Genomic DNA, 23283 nt, shown 5'->3' on the forward strand with positions numbered 1-23283 from the left:
GGCCCCCTGCTATGTCAACGCTGCCCCTGACATATGTCGCCGTAGCGCGCGGTTTTGCAAGTGCCACTGCGCCCCCCGAAGTTACTACGAATACCGACCCACAAGCGACCGACCAACCGACCGACTCAGGTGTAGCATCTGTAGACACTCAACCCTCCTGCGAAGACATATCTGCTCCTGCCCTTGTCGCCGTGGAATCGCCCAATGAGGCAATGGATACGGACGCGACCTCAGTCGCTTCGGGTAGTGCTCCTCTGCATCCTGGAGCTTCTTTAGGAGGTATCAAAAGCGTATCAGGTGCACAGAAAACGGACTCACAACCAGCCGTTTCTAGTGGTGCTCTTCCGAATCCTGCAGCTGCCTTAGGCACTGACCACAGCCCGTCAAGTGCAATGAAATCAGACCTGGCGTCAGTCACTTCGAGTAGTGCTACTTTGCAACCTGAGGCTTCTTCAGGTACCGTCCAAAGTCCACCACGAGACGCATCTCCCAAGAAATATAAAAAACGGAGGATCGCGCGTCAAGGTGCAGAGCAGACTGCACCACAACTGCGTGAACAGGCGAAGCAAATAGGGGGCAAAATACGTCAATCTGCATCTGAGAACTTGCAGTGCAATCAGCAGTCATCTAACGAAGACCCTGTGTCCTTGGATAGTACCTCCGGTTCTGCCAGTTTGCCCTCCGATGACGTAGCAATTACCCGAACCGAAGATAAAAATCACCAGCAAACACCTGAATATAGTGCACCACTTAATGACGAACCGATGACAGGGCTGTCGAATCCGTGGGCAGACGATGTCGACGACACTACAAAGGAGGACGAAATTATGGACACCACAGGAACCGTTACAGTCACCACGATGGCCACACCACGCGATGACGTCGTCTTGAATGTCATCGCCGCGACGGATACTGTCCCAGACACGGAGAAGCCGACTGATCCCTTCCCAAGTCATGAATATTTCTAGTCTGAACGGTTTTACTGACTTGTGTCCACATGTCTCTCGGGTCAGATTTCTTAATGTTTTTTCGAAATGATATGTTGCCAGAGTTTTTCCTAATTACACTCCCGTCTTGGCTAACGTAGTTCCGTTGCAGGCCTATAAGATCGCTACGCTGAACATCAATAAAATTTGTAGCCCATTTAATTTACAAAATTTAAAAGATTTCCTGTATGCAGCTGATGTGGACATTTTGTTTTTACAAGAAGTAACAAACATCGAACTTGACTTCATACAGGGGTATAATGCTATAGTCAATCCTGGAATTGGATGTGATTTGGGTACCGCATTTCTTTTCAAAGAGGGCGTCGTCATTACAGACGTAACAAAACTGCCAAACGGCAGAGGCATTGCCGGCACGCTTTATAACACCAGGATTATTAATGTCTATGCCCCATCTGGTTCTACCAATCGGTGCCAACGAGCACAGTTTTTTAAGGAGGGAATTGTTCCTTTGTTTGGTGTACACTGCACCCATACCATCCTTGGAGGCGACTTTAACAGTGTCATATATGCCAAAGACCAAACTCCGAACTACAACAAATCGCCGGACCTGGAACGTATCGTCACCGAGCTCCGTTTAACTGATTCGTGGGAGCAAAAGCACGGCGCGGCACCCGGCTTTACCCACCTCACTAATCATTCAGCGAGCCGGTTGGATCGAATATATGTCTCGCCCAATCTGAAACACCGCATCCTGCAGTCTGAAGTTTGGCCAACCGTTTTTTCGGACCACGCTGCATATATATGCACATTAAATTTGGAACGACAAGGAACCTGTCGATATAAAGGGCCATGGAAACTTAATGTTTCACACTTAAAAGATCCTGCCTGTCGAGAAGCCTTTCTCACCACTTGGAGAGCCTGCGAGACCAAACTCAGCTCTTACCACTCGACCTTGGATTGGTGGCTCAAATGCGCCAAACCTCAGATCCGGAGATGTTTCATCAACTACTCCCGGGAGAAGAGCTTTTGGCGGAAAAGAACGATAGAATTTTACTTTCATTGTCTCCGAGAACTCTACCTGCAAGGTGCTACAGCTATTGGGAACCATGGGAGAATTAAAAAAATGCAGGCAAAAATACTGACATTAAGGCGACAACAGCTTGAAGGATACCAAATAAGGTCAAGAGCAGAGACTGTGGCGCAAAAAGAAGCCACTTCGATATATCATGTGATTCGTGAAACTAAACGAGGATTCCGCAAAATACTGACGGAGCTTAAAACTGATAATGGAACCACCTTGACAATGCACAACGGCATAAAAGCAGAAATACTAACCCATTTCGACAACTTGTTTTCACATAAAGAGGTAGACGAAAAAGCACAGGACGATTTACTGACCCACCTGCAAGGACGCGTTGATAACGCGTACGCGGAAGCTCTAATAGCGGAGGCGACCGAAGACGATGTACACTATGCTGTCTATCAAAGTGCAAAAAATAAATCCCCTGGAGCTGACGGCATACCAGCAGAATTTTATCAAGTCTTCTGGGAACATATAAAACATAGAATTACATGCATCTGTAATGAACTTCTGAACCTCAATAAGGAGATACCGAAAGATTTTCGTGAAGGTATGATAGTGTTAATCGCAAAAAAATCGGCTGGCAAGAAAATTGGAAATTTGAGACCAATCACTCTGTTGAACAGTGACTATAAAATTTTTTCGCGGCTCTTAGCCCACAGACTTAAAAATGTAATGGCCAGCGTCACCGGCCCATATCAGTCTAGCGTGGGCAAAGATAGGAAAATTCAGCAGACGCTGTCCGACTACCGCGACATAATTTCAATAGCAGAAGTATGTCGGCTAAAATGTGCCATCGTGTCGTTAGATTTCGATAAAGCCTTCGACAGGATCAGCCACTCCTACCTCCTGAAAACGATGGGCGCAATGGGTTTTCCGCCGAGATTCGTCGACCTCATACGACGTTTGGTAACGAATAACTCCTCCAGAATCATCATAAATGGACAGCCTAGCCGGCCAGTCGAGATCGCATGTTCCGTCAGGCAAGGTTGTCCGTTGTCCATGGCACTTTTTGCCATGGCCATCGAACCTTTGCTCGCTACCTTGACTCAGCGGTTACAAGGATTGCAAATACGAGGAAACAAAATAATTTGTAAAGCTTATGCGGACGATGTTGGGTTTCTCGTTATGAATGTAGCGGAAGTCGAGACGGCAATGCACATAATAGAAAAATACGAACGAGCGTCAGCCGCGAGGTTAAACAAAACCAAGTCCGGCATATTCAATATCGGATGTGGCATTGGCATGCGCACACACGGTCAGTTACGTGAGCTAACAGCCTTGAAGTGTCTCGGCATTGATTTCCGAAAAAATATACGTCAAACTATTGCGGCCAACTATAGACAAGTACTAACTACCATACGAGCTAGTGTACGGACACATAGTATTCGACAATTAAATGAAATTCAGAGAGTGTCTTTAGCGAACGTCTCTATTACTTCCAAAGTCAATTATGTCGCCCAGATACTGCCAATACCCGCCGGCATAGCCAAACAAATTATGTCAGCAATAGGCTATTTTGTGAGCCGTGGCCACATATTTAAAATCCAGTATGACACTCTGACGCTCGCCACTAATAATGGCGGCTTAAACTTAACGAATGTTACTAAAAAGTCGCAGGCTCTGTACATCTCCAATACATTTCAACAATGGAGACAATCCGGCAGCTGTATCGCCGCGCACTTGCTATCTGAAATAGCTCCAGATGACCTCTCTCCACCCATTAATGTGCAGCACATACCGAGCGGACTTTACCATTTACATTGGTTTTTAATAGAATATAGCTACCTACGTTCAAGAATTCCGGAAAAAGACATGACAAACGTAAAAGAAATATATGGCAAATTGATGGGAGAAAAGAAGAACAACAAAATAGAACAAAACTATCCATGTTCTAACTGGAAAGTGATATGGGCAAATATTCATAACCGTAACTTAGCTACTCATCTGAAAGCAACATGGTACTTTGTTGTAAATAGGAAAGTTGCAACAAACTCGAAACTTCATTCGATCCACTTAGCGGATTCGCCTTTGTGTGCAACGTGTAGTATAATTGATAACGAAGAACATCGTTTCGTGTGCGACAAGGTTAAAGATATCTGGCTGAATGTCCGACGAAAGCTGGCACTCATCCTTCGAACGTCACCTAACGCTATAACGCCTGCGGACTTTTTGACACCGGTTGATGTACCCTTTCCTAACACGAAACGCAACGCAGTCAATTGGCTGAAAGCGGCAACGGTCCATTACCTCTTCACGAAGGAAGAGAAAAGCCAAGAGGATTTTTGGATTTATCTGCTAACTGAGCATCTCATGTTACTGAAGACTAGTAAATATAAAGAAACATACGCAAATTTTTTAATCAAGACCTTGATGTAAAAGAATTAACAAGAAATATCTGCGGACACAGAAGACAAACGTAAGAGAGTGTTCACCACTACTAACTTACAATCGTGGAAAAAAAAAAAATAGTTTTTACCGGAATTGCCGTTCTTTGAGTTCAACCTTTATTAATTTATTTTTCAAGAAGCCATTATAAATAGTTGCTTCTCACCGAATATGGTTTGTTTTTTAAGCATTTTCAGAGAGAAGAGGCAGTTTCGAAATGCCCTCTGACGCTTCTTTGTCAAGGAAGACTATTTGCTTTAAGTGTGACAACAAAAAACAGCGATGAAGAAGGAAACAAACTGAACATAACTTCTGTTTCTACCTACTGAAGACTTCATTCTTTTTTCACATTATCAATAAGCCCAAAGAAGGGGTACATTAGTTTCTCCACGATAAAGGGATTAACTTCGTCTCATCAGTTTATGGTAATGTACATGGCGTGAGAAGCCGACGCCGATGAAGGCGAATTATGGAGAGCGCAAGGATGGGCTAAAAGGGGTGATGGGAGGCCCACAAAAAAAAAAAAAAAAAAAAAAAAAGAAAGATGGTAGAGCGCTCGCTTACCGTGCGAGAGGTACTGGGATCGATACCCAGCGCCTATTGAATTTTTAACACACCTACATGCGCACCTTACCATGCAAGTGGAATAATTCCCAACCAGCAGAGGTGTCTAGGCAGATACAAGCGAACGATTAGCATCCACAATTGGCAAGCGTGCTTTTATACGTGCGCAGGAAGCACCCTCCTCCCACACCTACACTTAATTTAGAAACAGTACAAATGTTCCCATAAGATTCTCAAGCCTACGTCGGAAAGATCTGCCTTGCGCCGAGTTCACGTAAATCACGCTGCACGTTCCCATTCTTTGCGTGCAGTCGGCTGCAACTGGTGGTGCTGGTTGTGACTGCTGATAACAGATGCCGTAGCAATCAATTCATGGAGTGAGTTGTATGTTTTGCGATAGTCTGTCTCTGACAAGCAAGCACAGGTGATATAGGTGCGAACACAGGAAGCTTGCAGCCCCTCGCTGCATGCAGACACAGAGCAGCCACACTAGGAGAGCGGCCTAAGCCGTAGGCGAAATGTGCTCATTCGCTTTGGCGCGACTTCGAACTATAAAAAAGGCTGTCACTAGCGTGAGCGTTGCGTGAAGGCGGAAAAGTCGGCTGCATGGGTGATTGCCAAGTTTGGGGAGCGTTTCGTAGTATGATCAGTGCAATGGAGACGCGGAAACCTGTTGTGGCCCAGTGTTTTGCTGTTGGACGACAAGGGTTTTACACAGTAGCAAAGAGCGAGGCACTGAGTTGGCATGAACAGTGGAGAGCACAATGGGGCTCGAGATGTGCATGTTACCTCAGGTGCTGTGTGATTGTCGACAAGGAGTGAAACGGAACAATTTGTGACCGCCCTTTCAATTTAAGACGTTAAAAACAGACGGAATTTGCATTCGTAATACCAGAGCATCGAAACTACTTGGAACTCTTGTGTATATGAACGTGTCCGCGCCTTTGTACTCTTGTACCTTCGCCGCTACAAACCAACCAACCATCGTGTCCGTGCGCATCTGAGTCGCAAGGAATGGGGAATAGCGCAGTTGGCTCGTGCATGGGGCGTAGCTCAGTTGGTAGAGCGTTCGCTTAGCGTGTGGAAGGTCTTGGGTTCAAGCCCCGGCTCCTCCATGTTTTGTGGTCAGTGCATGGTAAGAGTTGGTCGCGGCGAACATAGAGGCACGCAAGAAGTTGCAAAACGAGCTTCACAGACTGATATGATGTATACTGTCATAAGGAGAGCAAGATGTAAGTGTGGGGACCGGCTGTTATCGAGATGTCATCGAGTGCAGATCTGTCTTAGGTATCACGGCTTAACGTCATTGAAGTCTAGAGAGTGGACAACACGTTCGTCTTACTCAGAGCGGTGTCCGAACTCTATTTTCGACGTTATGCGTGCCACTTTCATTGTGGCCAACTACGATGCGATACAGAATGCACGAAACCTGAAAGACACCCTCACTGATTTATAGGGAGTAGTGTTTGTCTGCGGAGTAATGGGAGTGCAAGTGTCTCTGACGTTGATATGGCTGTATTTAGCACTATTTGTCAACGGGGGGGTGGGCGCAGCTCAGATGGTGGAGCGCTCGCTTAGCGTGCGAGAGGTACTGGGATCGATACCCAGCGCCTCCAGAAATTTTAACACACCTACATGCAAGTGGAATAATTCAGAACCAGCAGAGGTGTCTAGGCAGATACAAGCGAACGATTAGCATCCACAATTCGCAAGCGTGCTTTTATTCGTGCGCAGGAAGCACCCTCCTCCCACACCTACACTTAATTTAGAAACAGTACAAATGTTCCCATAACATTCTCAAGCCTACGTCGGAAAGATCTGCCTTGTGCCGAGTTCACGTAAATCCCGCTGCACGTTCCCATTCTTTGCGTGCAGTCGGCTGCTACTGGTGTTGCTGGTTGTGACTGCTGATAAAAGATGCCGTAGCAATCTATTCATGGAGTGAGTTGTATGTTTTGCGATAGTCTGTCTCTGACAAGCAAGCACAGGTGATATAGGTGCGAACACAGGAAGCTTGCATCCCCTCGCTGCATGCAGACACAGAGCTGCCACACTAGGAGAGCGGCTTAAGCCGTAGGCGAAATGTGCTCATTCGCTTTGGCGCGACGTCGACCTGTAAATAAGGCTGTCACTAGCGTGAGCGTCGTGTAAAGTCGGAAAAGTCGGCTGCGAGGGTGAGTGCCAAGTTTGGGGAGCGTTTCGTAGTATGCGCAGTGCAATGGAGACGCGGAAACTTGTTGTGGCCCGGTGTTTTGCAGTTGGACGACAAGATTGGTACACAGTAGTTAAGAGCGAGGCACTGAGTTGGCATGAATAATGGAGTGCACAATGGGGCTCGAGATGTGTTTGTTACCTCAAGTGCTGTATGATTGTCGACAAGGAGTGAAAACGGAGCAATTTGTGACGGCTCTTTCAATTTAAGACGTTAAAAACAGACGGAATTTGCATTTGTAATACCAGAGCATCGAAACTCCTTGGAACTTTTGTGTATATGAACGGGTCCGCGCCTTTGTACTCTGCTCCCTTCACCGCTACAAACCAACCAACCATCGTGTCCGTGCGCATCTGAGTCGCAAAGAATGGGGAATAGCGCAGTTTGCTCGTGCATGGGGCGTAGCTCAGTTGGGAGAGCGTTCGCTTGGCATGTGAAAGGTCCAGGGTTCAAGCCGCGGCGCCTCCATTTTTTGTGGTCAGTGCATGGTAAGTGTTGGTCGCGGCGAACCTAAAGGCACGCAAGATGTTGCAAAGCCAGCGTCACAGACTGATATGATGTATACTGACGTAAGGAGAGCAAGATGTAAGTGTGGGGACCGGCTGATATCGAGGTGTCATCGAGTGCAGATCTGTCTTAGGTATCGCGGCTTAACCTCATTGAAGTCTAGAGGGTGGACAACACGTTGGTCTTAATCAGAGCGGTGTCCGAATTCTATTTTCGACGTTATACGTGCCACTTTCATTGTGGCCAACTACGATTCGATACAGAATGCACGAAACCTGAAAGACACCCTAACGGATACATAGAGAGTAGTGCTTGTCTGCTGAATAATGGGAGTGCAAGGGTCTGTGTCGTCTATATGGCTGTATGTAGCACCATTAGTCTTAGGGTGGGGCGGGCGTAGCTCAGATGGTAGAGCGCTTGCTTAGTATGCGAGAGGTACTGGGATCGATACCCAGTGCCTCTAGAATTTTTAACACACCTACATGCGCACCTTGAAATGCAAGTGGAATAATTCACAGCCAGCAGATGTGTCTAGGAAGATACAAGCTTGCGCCGAGTTCACGTAAATCCCACTGCACATTTCTTTTCTTTGCGTGCAGTCAGCTGCTACTGGTGTTGCTAGTTGTGACTGCTGATAACACATGCCGTAGCAAGCAATTCATGGAGTGAGTTGTATGTTTTGCGATAGTCTGTCTCTGACAAGCAAGCAAAGGTGACATAGGTGCGAACACAGGAAGCTTGCAGACCCTCGCTGCCTGCAGACACCGAGCAGCCACACTAGGAGGGCGGCCTAAGCCGTAGGCGAATTGTGCTCATTCGCTTTGGCGCGACGTCGAACTATAAATAATGCTGTCACTAGCGTGAGCGTCGTGGAAAGTCGGAAAAGTCGGCTGCGAGGGTGAGTGCCAAGTTTGGGGAGCGTTTCGTAGTATGCGCAGTGCAATGGAGACGCGGAAACTTGTTGTGGCCCAGTGTTTTGCAGTTGGACGACAAGATTGGTACACAGTAGTAAAGAGCGAGGCACTGAGTTGGCATGAATAATGGAGTGCACAATGGGGCTCGAGATGTGTTTGTTACCTCAGGTGCTGTATGATTGTCGACAAGGAGTGAAAACGGAGCAATTTGTGACGGCTCTTTCAATTTAAGACGTTAAAAACAGACGGAATTTGCATTTGTAATACCAGAGCATCGAAACTACTTGGAACTTTTGTGCATATGAACGGGTCCGCGCCTTTGTACTCTGCTCCCTTCACCGCTACAAACCAACCAACCATCGTGTCCGTGCGCATCTGAGTCGCAAAGAATGGGGAATAGCGCAGTTTGCTCGTGCATGGGGCGTAGCTCAGTTGGGAGAGCGTTCGCTTGGCATGTGAAAGGTCCAGGGTTCAAGCCGCGGCGCCTCCGTTTTTTGTGGTCAGTGCATGGTAAGTGTTGGTCGCGGCGAACCTAAAGGCACGCAAGATGTTGCAAAGCCAGCGTCACAGACTGATATGATGTATACTGACGTAAGGAGAGCAAGATGTAAGTGTGGGGACCGGCTGATATCGAGGTGTCATCGAGTGCAGATCTGTCTTAGGTATCGCGGCTTAACCTCATTGAAGTCTAGAGGGTGGACAACACGTTGGTCTTAATCAGAGCGGTGTCCGAATTCTATTTTCGACGTTATACATGCCACTTTCATTGTGGCCAACTACGATTCGATACAGAATGCACGAAACCTGAAAGACACCCTAACGGATACATAGAGAGTAGTGTTTGTCTGCTGAATAATGGGAGTGCAAGGGTCTGTGTCGTCTATATGGCTGTATGTAGCACCATTAGCCTTAGGGGTGGCGGGCGTAGCTCAGATGGTAGAGCGCTCGCTTAGTATGCGAGAGGTACTGGGATCGATACCCAGTGCCTCTAGAATTTTTAACACACCTACATGCGCACCTTGATATGCAAGTGGAATAATTCACAGCCAGCATATGTGTCTAGGAAGATACAAGCTTGCGCCGAGTTCACGTAAATCCCACTGCACATTATTATTCTTTGCTGCAGTCAGCTGCTACTGGTGTTGCTAGTTGTGACTGCTGATAACAGATGCCGTAGCAATCAATTCATGGAGTGAGTTGTATGTTTTGCGATAGTCTGTCTCTGACAAGCAAGCAAAGGTGACATAGGTGCGAACACAGGAAGCTGGCAGACCCTCGCTGCCTGCAGACACCGAGCAGCCACACTAGGAGGGCGGCCTAAGCCGTAGGCGAAATGTGCTCATTCGCTTTGGCGCGACGTCGAACTATAAATAATGCTGTCACTAGCGTGAGCGTCGTGGAAAGTCGGAAAAGTCGGCTGCGAGTGTGAGTGACAAGTTTGGGGAGCGTTTCGTAGTATGCGCAGTGCAATGGAGACGCGGAAACTTGTTGTGGCCCAGTGTTTTGCAGTTGGACGACAAGATTGGTACACAGTAGTAAAGAGCGAGGCACTGAGTTGGCATAAATAATGTAGTGCACAATGGGGCTCGAGATGTGTTTGTTACCTCAGGTGCTGTATGATTGTCGACAAGGAGTGAAAACGGAGCAATTTGTGACGGCTCTTTCAATTTAAGACGTTAAAAACAGACGGAGTTTGCATTTGTAATACCAGAGCATCGAAACTACTTGGAACTTTTGTGTATATGAACGGGTCCGCGCCTTTGTACTCTGCTCCCTTCACCGCTACAAACCAACCAACCATCGTGTCCGTGCGCATCTGAGTCGCAAAGAATGGGGAATAGCGCAGTTTGCTCGTGCATGGGGCGTAGCTCAGTTGGTAGAGCGTTCGCTTGGCGTGTGAAAGGTCCAGGGTTCAAGCCGCGGCGCCTCCATTTTTTGTGGTCAGTGCATGGTAAGTGTTGGTCGCGGCGAACCTAAAGGCACGCAAGATGTTGCAAAGCCAGCGTCACAGACTGATATGATGTATACTGACGTAAGGAGAGCAAGATGTAAGTGTGGGGACCGGCTGTTATCGAGGTGTCATCGAGTGCAGATCTGTCTTAGGTATCGCGGCTTAACCTCATTGAAGTCTAGAGGGTGGACAACACGTTGGTCTTACTCAGAGCGGTGTCCGAATTCTATTTTCGACGTTATACGTGCCACTTTCATTGTGGCCAACTACGATTCGATACAGAATGCACGAAACCTGAAAGACACCCTAACGGATACATAGAGAGTAGTGTTTGTCTGCTGAATAATGGGAGTGCAAGGGTCTGTGTCGTCTATATGGCTGTATGAAGCACCATTAGTCTTAGGGTGGGCGGGCGTAGCTCAGATGGTAGAGCGCATGCTTAGTATGCGAGAGGTACTGGGATCGATACCCAGTGCCTCTAGAATTTTTAACACACCTACATGCGCACCTTGATATGCAAGTGGAATAATTCACAGCCAGCAGATGTGTCTAGGAAGATATAAGCTTGCGCCGAGTTCACGTAAATCCCACTGCACATTCCTATTCTTTGCGTGCAGTCAGCTGCTACTGGTGTTGCTAGTTGTGACTGCTGATAACAGATGCCGTAGCAATCAATTCATGGAGTGTGTTGTATGTTTTGCGATAGTCTGTCTCTGACAAGCAAGCAAAGGTGATAGGTGCGAACACAGGAAGCTGGCAGACCCTCGCTGCCTGCAGACAAAGAGCAGCCACACTAGGAGGGCGGCCTAAGCCGTAGGCGAATTGTGCTCATTCGCTTTGGCGCGACGTCGAACTATAAATAATGCTGTCACTAGCGTGAGCGTTGCGTGAGCGTCGTGGAAAGTCGGTAAAGTCGGCTGCGAGGGTGAGTGCCAAGTTTGGGGAGCGTTTCGTAGTATGCGCAGTGCAATGGAGACGCGGAAACTTGTTGTGGCCCAGTGTTTTGCAGTTGGACGACAAGATTGGTACACAGTAGTAAAGAGCGAGGCACTGAGTTGGCATAAATAATGTAGTGCACAATGGGGCTCGAGATGTGTTTGTTACCTCAGGTGCTGTATAATTGTCGACAAGGAGTGAAAACGGAGCAATTTGTGACGGCTCTTTCAATTTAAGACGTTAAAAACAGACGGAATTTGCATTTGTAATACCAGAGCATCGAAACTACTTGGAACTTTTGTGTATATGAACGGGTCCGCGCCTTTGTACTCTGCTCCCTTCACCGCTACAAACCAACCAACCATCGTGTCCGTGCGCATCTGAGTCGCAAAGAATGGGGAATAGCGCAGTTTGCTCGTGCATGGGGCGTAGCTCAGTTGGTAGAGCTTTCGCTTGGCATGTGAAAGGTCCAGGGTTCAAGCCGCGGCGCCTCCATTTTTTGTAGTCAGTGCATGGTAAGTGTTGGTCGCGGCGAACCTAAAGGCACGCAAGATGTTGCAAAGCCAGTGTCACAGACTGATATGATGTATACTGACGTAAGGAGAGCAAGATGTAAGTGTGGGGACCGGCTGTTATCGAGGTGTCATCGAGTGCAGATCTGTCTTAGGTATCGCGGCTTAACCTCATTGAAGTCTAGAGGGTGGACAACACCTTGGTCTTACTCAGAGCGGTGTCCGAATTCTATTTTCGACGTTATACGTGCCACTTTCATTTTGGCCAACTACGATTCGATACAGAATGCACGAAACCTGAAAGACACCCTAACGGATACATAGAGAGTAGTGTTTGTCTGCTGAATAATGGGAGTGCAAGGGTCTGTGTCGTCTATATGGCTGTATGTAGCACCATTAGTCTTCGGGGGGTTGGTCGTAGCTCAGATGGTAGAGCGCTCGCTTAGTATGCGAGAGGTACTGGGATCAATACCCAGTGCCTCCAGAATTTTTAACACATCAACATGCGCACCTTGATATGCAAGTGAAATAATTCACAGCCAGCAGATGTGTCTAGGAAGATACAAGCTTGCGCCGAGTTCACGTAAATCCCACTGCACATTCCTATTCTTTGCGTGCAGTCAGCTGCTACTGGTGTTGCTAGTTGTGACTGCTGATAACAGATGCCGTAGCAATCAATTCATGGAGTGAGTTGTATGTTTTGCGATAGTCTGTCTCTGACAAGCAAGCACAGGTGACATAGGTGCGAACACAGGAAGCTTGCAGACCCTCGCTGCCTGCAGACACCGAGCAGCCACACCTGGAGGGCGGCCTAAGCCGTAGGCGAATTGTGCTCATTCGCTTTGGCGCGACGTCGAACTATAAATAATACTGTCACTAGCGTGAGCGTCGTGGAAAGTCGGAAAAGTCGGCTGCGAGGGTGAGTGCCAAGTTTGGGGAGCGTTTCGTAGTATGCGCAGTGCAATGGAGACGCGGAAACTTGTTGTGGCCCAGTGTTTTGCAGTTGGACGACAAGATTGGTACACAGTAGTAAAGAGCGAGGCACTGAGTTGGCATAAATAATGTAGTGCACAATGGGGCTCGAGATGTGTTTGTTACCTCAGGTGCTGTATAATTGTGGACAAGGAGTGAAAACGGAGCAATTTGTGACGGCTCTTTCAATTTAAGACGTTAAAAACAGACGGAATTTGCCTTTGTAATACCAGAGCATCGAAACTACTTGGAACTTTTGTGTATATGAACGGGTCCGCGCCTTTGTACTCTGCTCCCTTCACCGCTACAAATCAACCAACCATCGTGTCCGTGCGCATCTGAGTCGCAAAGAATGGGGAATAGCGCAGTTTGCTCGTGCATGGGGCGTAGCTCAGTTGGTAGAGCTTTCGCTTGGCATGTGAAAGGTCCAGGGTTCAAGTCGCGGCGCCTCCATTTTTTGTGGTCAGTGCATGGTAAGTGTTGGTCGCGGCGAACCTAAAGGCACGCAAGATGTTGCAAAGCCAGCGTCACAGACTGATATGATGTATACTGACGTAAGGAGAGCAAGATGTAAGTGTGGGGACCGGCTGTTATCGAGGTGTCATCGAGTGCAGATCTGTCTTAGGTATCGCGGCTTAACCTCATTGAAGTCTAGAGGGTGGACAACACGTTGGTCTTACTCAGAGCGGTGTCCGAATTCTATTTCCAACGTTATACGTGCCACTTTCATTTTGGCCAACTACGATTCGATACAGAATGCACGAAACCTGAAAGACACCCTAACAGATACATAGAGAGTAGTGTTTGTCAGCTGAATAATGGGAGTGCAAGGGTCTGTGTCGTCTATATGGCTGTATGTAGCACCATTAGTCTTCGGGGGGCCGGGCGTAGCTCAGATGGTAGAGCGCTCGCTTAGAATTTTTAACACACCTACATGCGCACCTTGATATGCAAGTGGAATAATTCACAACCAGCAGATGTGTCTAGGAAGATACAAGCGAATGATTAGCATCCACAATTGACAAGCGTGCTGTTATTAGTGCGCAGGAAGCACCCTCCTCCCACGCCTACACTTAATTTAGAAACAGTACAAGTGTTCCCGTAAGATTCTCAAGCCTATGTCGGAAAGATCTTTCTTGCGCCGAGTTCACGTAAATCCCACTGCACATTCCTATTCTTTGCGTGCAGTCAGCTGCTACTGGTGTTGCTAGTTGTGACTGCTGATAACAGATGCCGTAGCAATCAATTCATGGCGTGAGTTGTATGTTTTGCGATAGTCTGTCTCTGACAAGCAAGCACAGGTGACATAGGTGCGAACACAGGAAGCTTGCAGACCCTCGCTGCCTGCAGACACCGAGCAGCCACACTAGGAGGGCGGCCTAAGCCGTAGGCGAAATGTACTCATTCGCTTTGGCGCGACGTCGAACTATAAATAATGCTGTTACTAGCGTGAGCGTCGTGGAAAGTCGGAAAAGTCGGCTGCGAGGGTGAGTGCCAAGTTTGGGGAGCGTTTCGTAGTATGCGCAGTGCAATGGAGACGCGGAAACTTGTTGTGGCCTAGTGTTTTGCAGTTGGACGACAAGATTGGTACACAGTAGTAAAGAGCGAGGCACTGAGTTGGCATAAATAATGTAGTGCACAATGGGGCTCGAGATGTGTTTGTTACCTCAGGTGCTGTATAATTGTCGACAAGGAGTGAAAACGGAGCAATTTGTGACGGCTCTTTCAATTTAAGACGTTAAAAACAGACGGAATTTGCATTTGTAATACCAGAGCATCGAAACTACTTCGAACTTTTGTGTATATGAACGGGTCCGCGCCTTTGTACTCTGCTCCCTTCACCGCTACAAACCAACCAACCATCGTGTCCGTGCGCATCTGAGTCGCAAAGAATGGGGAACAGCGCAGTTTGCTCGTGCATGGGGCGTAGCTCAGTTGGTAGAGCGTTCGCTTGGAATGTGAAAGGTCCAGGGTTCAAGCCGCGGCGCCTCCATTTTTTGTGGTCAGTGCATGGTAAGTGTTGGTCGCGGCGAACCTAAAGGCACGCAAGATGTTGCAAAGCCAGCGTCACAGACTGATATGATGTATACTGACGTAAGGAGAGCAAGATGTAAGTGTGGGGACCGGCTGTTATCGAGGTGTCATCGAGTGCAGATCTGTCTTAGGTATCGCGGCTTAACCTCATTGAAGTCTAGAGGGTGGACAACACGTTGGTCTTACTCAGAGCGGTGTCCGAATTCTATTTTCGACGTTATACGTGCCACTTTCATTTTGGCAACTACGATTCGATACAGAATGCACGAAACCTGAAAGACACCCTAACGGATACATAGAGAGTAGTGTTTGTCTGCTGAATAATGGGAGTGCAAGGGTCTGTGTCGTCTATATGGCTGTATGTGGCACCATTAGTCTTCGGGGTGGCGGGCGTAGCTCAGATGGTAGAGCGCTCGCTTAGTATGCGAGAGGTACTGGGATCAATACCCAGTGCCTCCAGAATTTTTAACACACCTACATGCGCACCTTGATATGCAAGTGGAATAATTCACAACCAGCAGATGTGTCTAGGAAGATACAAGCGAATGATTAGCATCCACAATTGACAAGCGTGCTGTTATTAGTGCGCAGGAAGCACACGTAAATCCCACTGCACATTCCTATTCTTTGCGTGCAGTCAGCTGCTACTGGTGTTGCTAGTTGTGACTGCTGATAACAGATGCCGTAGCAATCAATTCATGGAGTGAGTTGTATGTTTTGCGATAGTCTGTCTCTGACAAGCAAGCACAGGTGACATAGGTGCGAACACAGGAAGCTTGCAGACCCTCGCTGCCTGCAGACACCGAGCAGCCACACCTGGAGGGCGGCCTAAGCCGTAGGCGAATTGTGCTCATTCGCTTTGGCGCGACGTCGAACTATAAATAATGCTGTCACTAGCGTGAGCGTCGTGGAAAGTCGGAAAAGTCGGCTGCGAGGGTGAGTGCCAAGTTTGGGGAGCGTTTCGTAGTATGCGCAGTGCAATGGAGACGCGGAAACTTGTTGTGGCCCAGTGTTTTGCAGTTGGACGACAAGATTGGTACACAGTAGTAAAGAGCGAGGCACTGAGTTGGCATAAATAATGTAGTGCACAATGGGGCTCGAGATGTGTTTGTTACCTCAGGTGCTGTATAATTGTCGACAAGGAGTGAAAACGGAGCAATTTGTGACGGCTCTTTCAATTTAAGACGTTAAAAACAGACGGAATTTGCCTTTGTAATACCAGAGCATCGAAACTACTTGGAACTTTTGTGTATATGAACGGGTCCGCGCCTTTGTACTCTGCTCCCTTCACCGCTACAAATCAACCAACCATCGTGTCCGTGCGCATCTGAGTCGCAAAGAATGGGGAATTGCGCAGTTTGCTCGTGCATGGGGCGTAGCTCAGTTGGTAGAGCTTTCGCTTGGCATGTGAAAGGTCCAGGGTTCAAGCCGCGGCGCCTCCATTTTTTGTGGTCAGTGCATGGTAAGTGTTGGTCGCGGCGAACCTAAAGGCACGCAAGATGTTGCAAAGCCAGCGTCACAGACTGATATGATGTATACTGACGTAAGGAGAGCAAGATGTAAGTGTGGGGACCGGCTGTTATCGAGGTGTCATCGAGTGCAGATCTGTCTTAGGTATCGCGGCTTAACCTCATTGAAGTCTAGAGGGTGGACAACACGTTGGTCTTACTCAGAGCGGTGTCCGAATTTTATTTCCAACGTTATACGTGCCACTTTCATTTTGGCCAACTACGATTCGATACAGAATGCACGAAACCTGAAAGACACCCTAACAGATACATAGAGAGTAGTGTTTGTCAGCTGAATAATGGGAGTGCAAGGGTCTGTGTCGTCTATATGGCTGTATGTAGCACCATTAGTCTTCGGGGGGCCGGGCGTAGCTCAGATGGTAGAGCGCTCGCTTAGAATTTTTAACACACCTACATGCGCACCTTGATATGCAAGTGGAATAATTCACAACCAGCAGATGTGTCTAGGAAGATACAAGCGAATGATTAGCATCCACAATTGACAAGCGTGCTGTTATTAGTGCGCAGGAAGCACCCTCCTCCCACGCCTACACTTAATTTAGAAACAGTACAAGTGTTCCCGTAAGATTCTCAAGCCTATGTCGGAAAGATCTGCCTTGCGCCGAGTTCACGTAAATCCCACTGCACATTCCTATTCTTTGCGTGCAGTCAGCTGCTACTGGTGTTGCTAGTTGTGACTGCTGATAACAGATGCCGTAGCAATCAATTCATGGAGTGAGTTGTATGTTTTGCGATAGTCTGTCTCTGACAAGCAAGCACAGGTGACATAGGTGCGAACACAGGAAGCTTGCAGACCCTCGCTGCCTGCAGACACCGAGCAGCCACACTAGGAGGGCGGCCTAAGCCGTAGGCGAAATGTACTCATTCGCTTTGGCGCGACGTCGAACTATAAATAATGCTGTCACTAGCGTGAGCGTCGTGGAAAGTCGGAAAAGTCGGCTGCGAGGGTGAGTGCCAAGTTTGGGGAGCGTTTCGTAGTATGCGCAGTGCAATGGAGACGCGGAAACTTGTTGTGGCCCAGTGTTTTGCAGTTGGACGACAAGATTGGTACACAGTAGTAAAGAGCGAGGCACTGAGTTGGCATAAATAATGTAGTGCACAATGGGGCTCGAGATGTGTTTGTTACCTCAGGTGCTGTATAATTGTCGACAAGGAGTGAAAACGGAGCAATTTGTGACGGCTCTTTCAATTTAAGACGTTAAAAACAGACGGAATTTGCATTTGTAATACCAGAGCATCGAAACTACTTGGAACTTTTGTGTATATGAACGGGTCCGCGCCTTTGTACTCTGCTCCCTTCACCGCTACAAACCAACCAACCATCGTGTCCGTGCGCATCTGAGTCGCAAAGAATGGGGAATAGCGCAGTTTGCTCGTGCATGGGGCGTAGCTCAGTTGGTAGAGCGTTCGCTTGGAATGTGAAAGGTCCAGGGTTCAAGCCGCGGCGCCTCCATTTGTTGTGGTCAGTGCATGGTAAGTGTTGGTCGCGGCGAACCTAAAGGCACGCAAGATGTTGCAAAGCCAGCGTCACAGACTGATATGATGTATACTGACGTAAGGAGAGCAAGATGTAAGTGTGGGGACCGGCTGTTATCGAGGTGTCATCGAGTGCAGATCTGTCTTAGGTATCGCGGCTTAACCTCATTGAAGTCTAGAGGGTGGACAACACGTTGGTCTTACTCAGAGCGGTGTCCGAATTCTATTTTCGACGTTATACGTGCCACTTTCATTTTGGCAACTACGATTCGATACAGAATGCACGAAACCTGAAAGACACCCTAACGGATACATAGAGAGTAGTGTTTGTCTGCTGAATAATGGGAGTGCAAGGGTCTGTGTCGTCTATATGGCTGTATGTGGCACCATTAGTCTTCGGGGTGGCGGGCGTAGCTCAGATGGTAGAGCGCTCGCTTAGTATGCGAGAGGTACTGGGATCAATACCCAGTGCCTCCAGAATTTTTAACACACCTACATGCGCACCTTGATATGCAAGTGGAATAATTCACAACCAGCAGATGTGTCTAGGAAGATACAAGCGAATGATTAGCATCCACAATTGACAAGCGTGCTGTTATTAGTGCGCAGGAAGCACACGTAAATCCCACTGCACATTCCTATTCTTTGCGTGCAGTCAGCTGCTACTGGTGTTGCTAGTTGTGACTGCTGATAACAGATGCCGTAGCAATCAATTCATGGAGTGAGTTGTATGTTTTGCGATAGTCTGTCTCTGACAAGCAAGCACAGGTGACATAGGTGCGAACACAGGAAGCTTGCAGACCCTCGCTGCCTGCAGACACCGAGCAGCCACACTAGGAGGGCGGCCTAAGCCGTAGGCGAAATGTACTCATTCGCTTTGGCGCGACGTCGAACTATAAATAATGCTGTCACTAGCGTGAGCGTTGCGTGAGCGTCGTGGAAAGTCGGAAAAGTCGGCTGCGAGGGTGAGTGCCAAGTTTGGGGAGCGTTTCGTAGTATGCGCAGTGCAATGGAGACGCGGAAACTTGTTGTGGCCCAGTGTTTTGCAGTTGGACGACAAGATTGGTACACAGTAGTAAAGAGCGAGGCACTGAGTTGGCATAAATAATGTAGTGCACAATGGAGCTCGAGATGTGTTTGTTACCTCAGGTGCTGTATAATTGTCGACAAGGAGTGAAAACGGAGCAATTTGTGACGGCTCTTTCAATTTAAGACGTTAAAAACAGACGGAATTTGCATTTGTAATACCAGAGCATCGAAACTACTTGGAACTTTTGTGTATATGAAAGGGTCCGCGCCTTTGTACTCTGCTCCCTTCACCGCTACAAACCAACCAACCATCGTGTCCGTGCGCATCTGAGTCGCAAAGAATGGGGAATAGCGCAGTTTGCTCGTGCATGGGGCGTAGCTCAGTTGGTAGAGCGTTCGCTTGGCATGTGAAAGGTCCAGGGTTCAAGCCGCGGCGCCTCCATTTTTTGTGGTCAGTGCATGGTAAGTGTTGGTCGCGGCGAACCTAAAGGCACGCAAGATGTTGCAAAGCCAGCGTCACAGACTGATATGATGTATACTGACGTAAGGAGAGCAAGATGTAAGTGTGGGGACCGGCTGTTATCGAGGTGTCATCGAGTGCAGATCTGTCTTAGGTATCGCGGCTTAACCTCATTGAAGTCTAGAGGGTGGACAACACGTTGGTCTTACTCAGAGCGGTGTCCGAATTCTATTTTCGACGTTATACGTTCCACTTTCATTTTGGCCAACTACGATTCGATACAGAATGCACGAAACCTGAAAGACACCCTAACGGATACATAGAGAGTAGTGTTTGTCTGCTGAATAATTGGAGTGCAAGGGTCCGTGTCGTCTATATGGCTGTATGTAGCACCATTAGTCTTCGGAGGGGGGGGGGGGTGGGCGGGCGTAGCTCAGATGGTAGAGCGCTTGCTTAGTATGCGAGAGGTACTGGGATCAATACCCAGTGCCTCCAGAATTTTTAACACACCTACATGAGCACCTTGATATGCAAGTGGAATAATTCACAACCAGCAGATGTGTCTAGGAAGATACAAGCGAATGATTAGCATCCACAATTGACAAGCGTGCTGTTATTAGTGCGCAGGAAGCACCCTCCTCCCACGCCTACACTTAATTCAGAAACAGTACAAGTGTTCCCGTAAGATTCTCAAGCATATGTCGGAAAGATCTGCCTTGCGCCGAGTTCACGTAAATCCCACTGCACATTCCTATTCTTTGCGTGCAGTCAGCTGCTACTGGTGTTGCTAGATGTGACTGCTGATAACAGATGCCGTAGCAATCAATTCATGGAGTGAGTTGTATGTTTTGCGATAGTCTGTCTCTGACAAGCAAGCACAGGTGACATAGGTGCGAACACAGGAAGCTTGCAGACCCTCGCTGCCTGCAGACACCGAGCAGCCACACTAGGAGGGCGGCCTAAGCCGTAGGCGAAATGTACTCATTCGCTTTGGCGCGACGTCGAACTATAAATAATGCTGTCACTAGCGTGAGCGTCGTGGAAAGTCGGAAAAGTCGGCTGCGAGGGTGAGTGCCAAGTTTGGGGAGCGTTTCGTAGTATGCGCAGTGCAATGGAGACGCGGAAACTTGTTGTGGCCCAGTGTTTTGCAGTTGGACGACGAGATTGGTACACAGTAGTAAAGAGCGAGGCACTGAGTTGGCATAAATAATGTAGTGCACAATGGGGCTCGAGATGTGTTTGTTACCTCAGGTGCTGTATAATTGTCGACAAGGAGTGAAAACGGAGCAATTTGTGACGGCTCTTTCAATTTAAGACGTTAAAAACAGACGGAATTTGCATTTGTAATACCAGAGCATCGAAACTACTTGGAACTTTTGTGTATATGAACGGGTCCGCGCCTTTGTACTCTGCTCCCTTCACCGCTACAAACCAACCAACCATCGTGTCCGTGCGCATCTGAGTCGCAAAGAATGGGGAATAGCGCAGTTTGCTCGTGCATGTGGCGTAGCTCAGTTGGTAGAGCGTTCGCTTGGCATGTGAAAGGTCCAGGGTTCAAGCCGCGGCGCCTCCATTTTTTGTGGTCAGTGCATGGTAAGTGTTGGTCGCGGCGAACCTAAAGGCACGCAAGATGTTGCAAAGCCAGCGTCACAGACTGATATGATGTATACTGACGTAAGGAGAGCAAGATGTAAGTGTGGGGACCGGCTGTTATCGAGGTGTCATCGAGTGCAGATCTGTCTTAGATATCGCGGCTTAACCTCATTGAAGTCTAGAGGGTGGACAACACCTTGGTCTTACTCAGAGCGGTGTCCGAATTCTATTTTCGACGTTATACGTGCCACTTTCATTTTGGCCAACTACGATTCGATACAGAATGCACGAAACCTGAAAGACACCCTAACGGATACATAGAGAGTAGTGTTTGTCTGCTGAATAATGGGAGTGCAAGGGTCTGTGTCGTCTATATGGCTGTATGTAGCACCATTAGTCTTCGGGGGGGCGGGCGTAGCTCTGATGGTAGAGCGCTCGCTTAGTATGCGAGAGGTACTGGGATGAATACCCAGTGCCTCCAGAATTTTTAACACACCTACATGCGCACCTTGATATGCAAGTGGAATAATTCACAACCAGCAGATGTGTCTAGGAAGATACAAGCGAATGATTAGCATCCACAATTGACAAGCGTGCTGTTATTAGTGCGCAGGAAGCACCCTCCTCCCACGCCTACACTTAATTTAGAAACAGTACAAGTGTTCCCGTAAGATTCTCAAGCCTATGTCGGAAAGATCTGCCTTGCGCCGAGTTCACGTAAATCCCACTGCACATTCCTATTCTTTGCGTGCAGTCAGCTGCTACTGGTGTTGCTAGTTGTGACTGCTGATAACAGATGCCGTAGCAATCAATTCATGGAGTGAGTTGTATGTTTTGCGATAGTCTGTCTCTGACAAGCAAGCACAGGTGACATAGGTGCGAACACAGGAAGCTTGCAGACCCTCGCTGCCTGCAGACACCGAGCAGCCACACTAGGAGGGCGGCCTAAGCCGTAGGCGAAATGTACTCATTCGCTTTGGCGCGACGTCGAACTATAAATAATGCTGTCACTAGCGTGAGCGTCGTGGAAAGTCGGAAAAGTCGGCTGCGAGGGTGAGTGCCAAGTTTGGGGAGCGTTTCGTAGTATGCGCAGTGCAATGGAGACGCGGAAACTTGTTGTGGCCCAGTGTTTTGCAGTTGGACGACAAGATTGGTACACAGTAGTAAAGAGCGAGGCACTGAGTTGGCATAAATAATGTAGTGCCCAATGGGGCTCGAGATGTGTTTGTTACCTCAGGTGCTGTATAATTGTCGACAAGGAGTGAAAACGGAGCAATTTGTGACGGCTCTTTCAATTTAAGACGTTAAAAACAGACGGAATTTGCATTTCTAATACCAGAGCATCGAAACTACTTGGAACTTTTGTGTATATGAACGGGTCCGCGCCTTTGTACTCTGCTCCCTTCACCGCTACAAACCAACCAACCATCGTGTCCGTGCGCATCTGAGTCGCAAAGAATGGGGAATAGCGCAGTTTGCTCGTGCATGGGGCGTAGCTCAGTTGGTAGAGCGTTCGCTTGGCATGTGAAAGGTCCAGGGTTTAAGCCGCGGCGCCTCCATTTTTTGTGGTTAGTGCATGGTAAGTGTTGGTCGCGGCGAACCTAAAGGCACGCAAGATGTTGCAAAGCCAGCGTCACAGACTGATATGATGTATACTGACGTAAGGAGAGCAAGATGTAAGTGTGGGGACCGGCTGTTATCGAGGTGTCATCGAGTGCAGATCTGTCTTAGGTATCGCGGCTTAACCTCATTGAAGTCTAGAGGGTGGACAACACGTTGGTCTTACTCAGAGCGGTGTCCGAATTCTATTTTCGACGTTATACGTGCCACTTTCATTTTGGCCAACTACGATTCGATACAGAATGCACGAAACCTGAAAGACACCCTAACGGATACATAGAGAGTAGTGTTTGTCTGCTGTATAATGGGAGTGCAAGGGTCTGTGTCGTCTATATGGCTGTATGTAGCACCATTAGTCTTCGGGGGGGCGGGCGTAGCTCAGATGGTAGAGCTCTCGCTTAGTATGTGAGAGGTACTGGGATCAATACCCAGTGCCTCCAGAATTTTTAACACACCTACATGCGCACCTTGATATGCAAGTGGAATAATTCACAACCAGCAGATGTGTCTAGGAAGATACAAGCGAATGATTAGCATCCACAATTGACAAGCGTGCTG

This window comes from Schistocerca gregaria, chromosome 10 (genome assembly GCF_023897955.1).
Source record: "Schistocerca gregaria isolate iqSchGreg1 chromosome 10, iqSchGreg1.2, whole genome shotgun sequence".
Classification (NCBI taxonomy): Eukaryota; Metazoa; Arthropoda; class Insecta; order Orthoptera; family Acrididae; genus Schistocerca; species Schistocerca gregaria.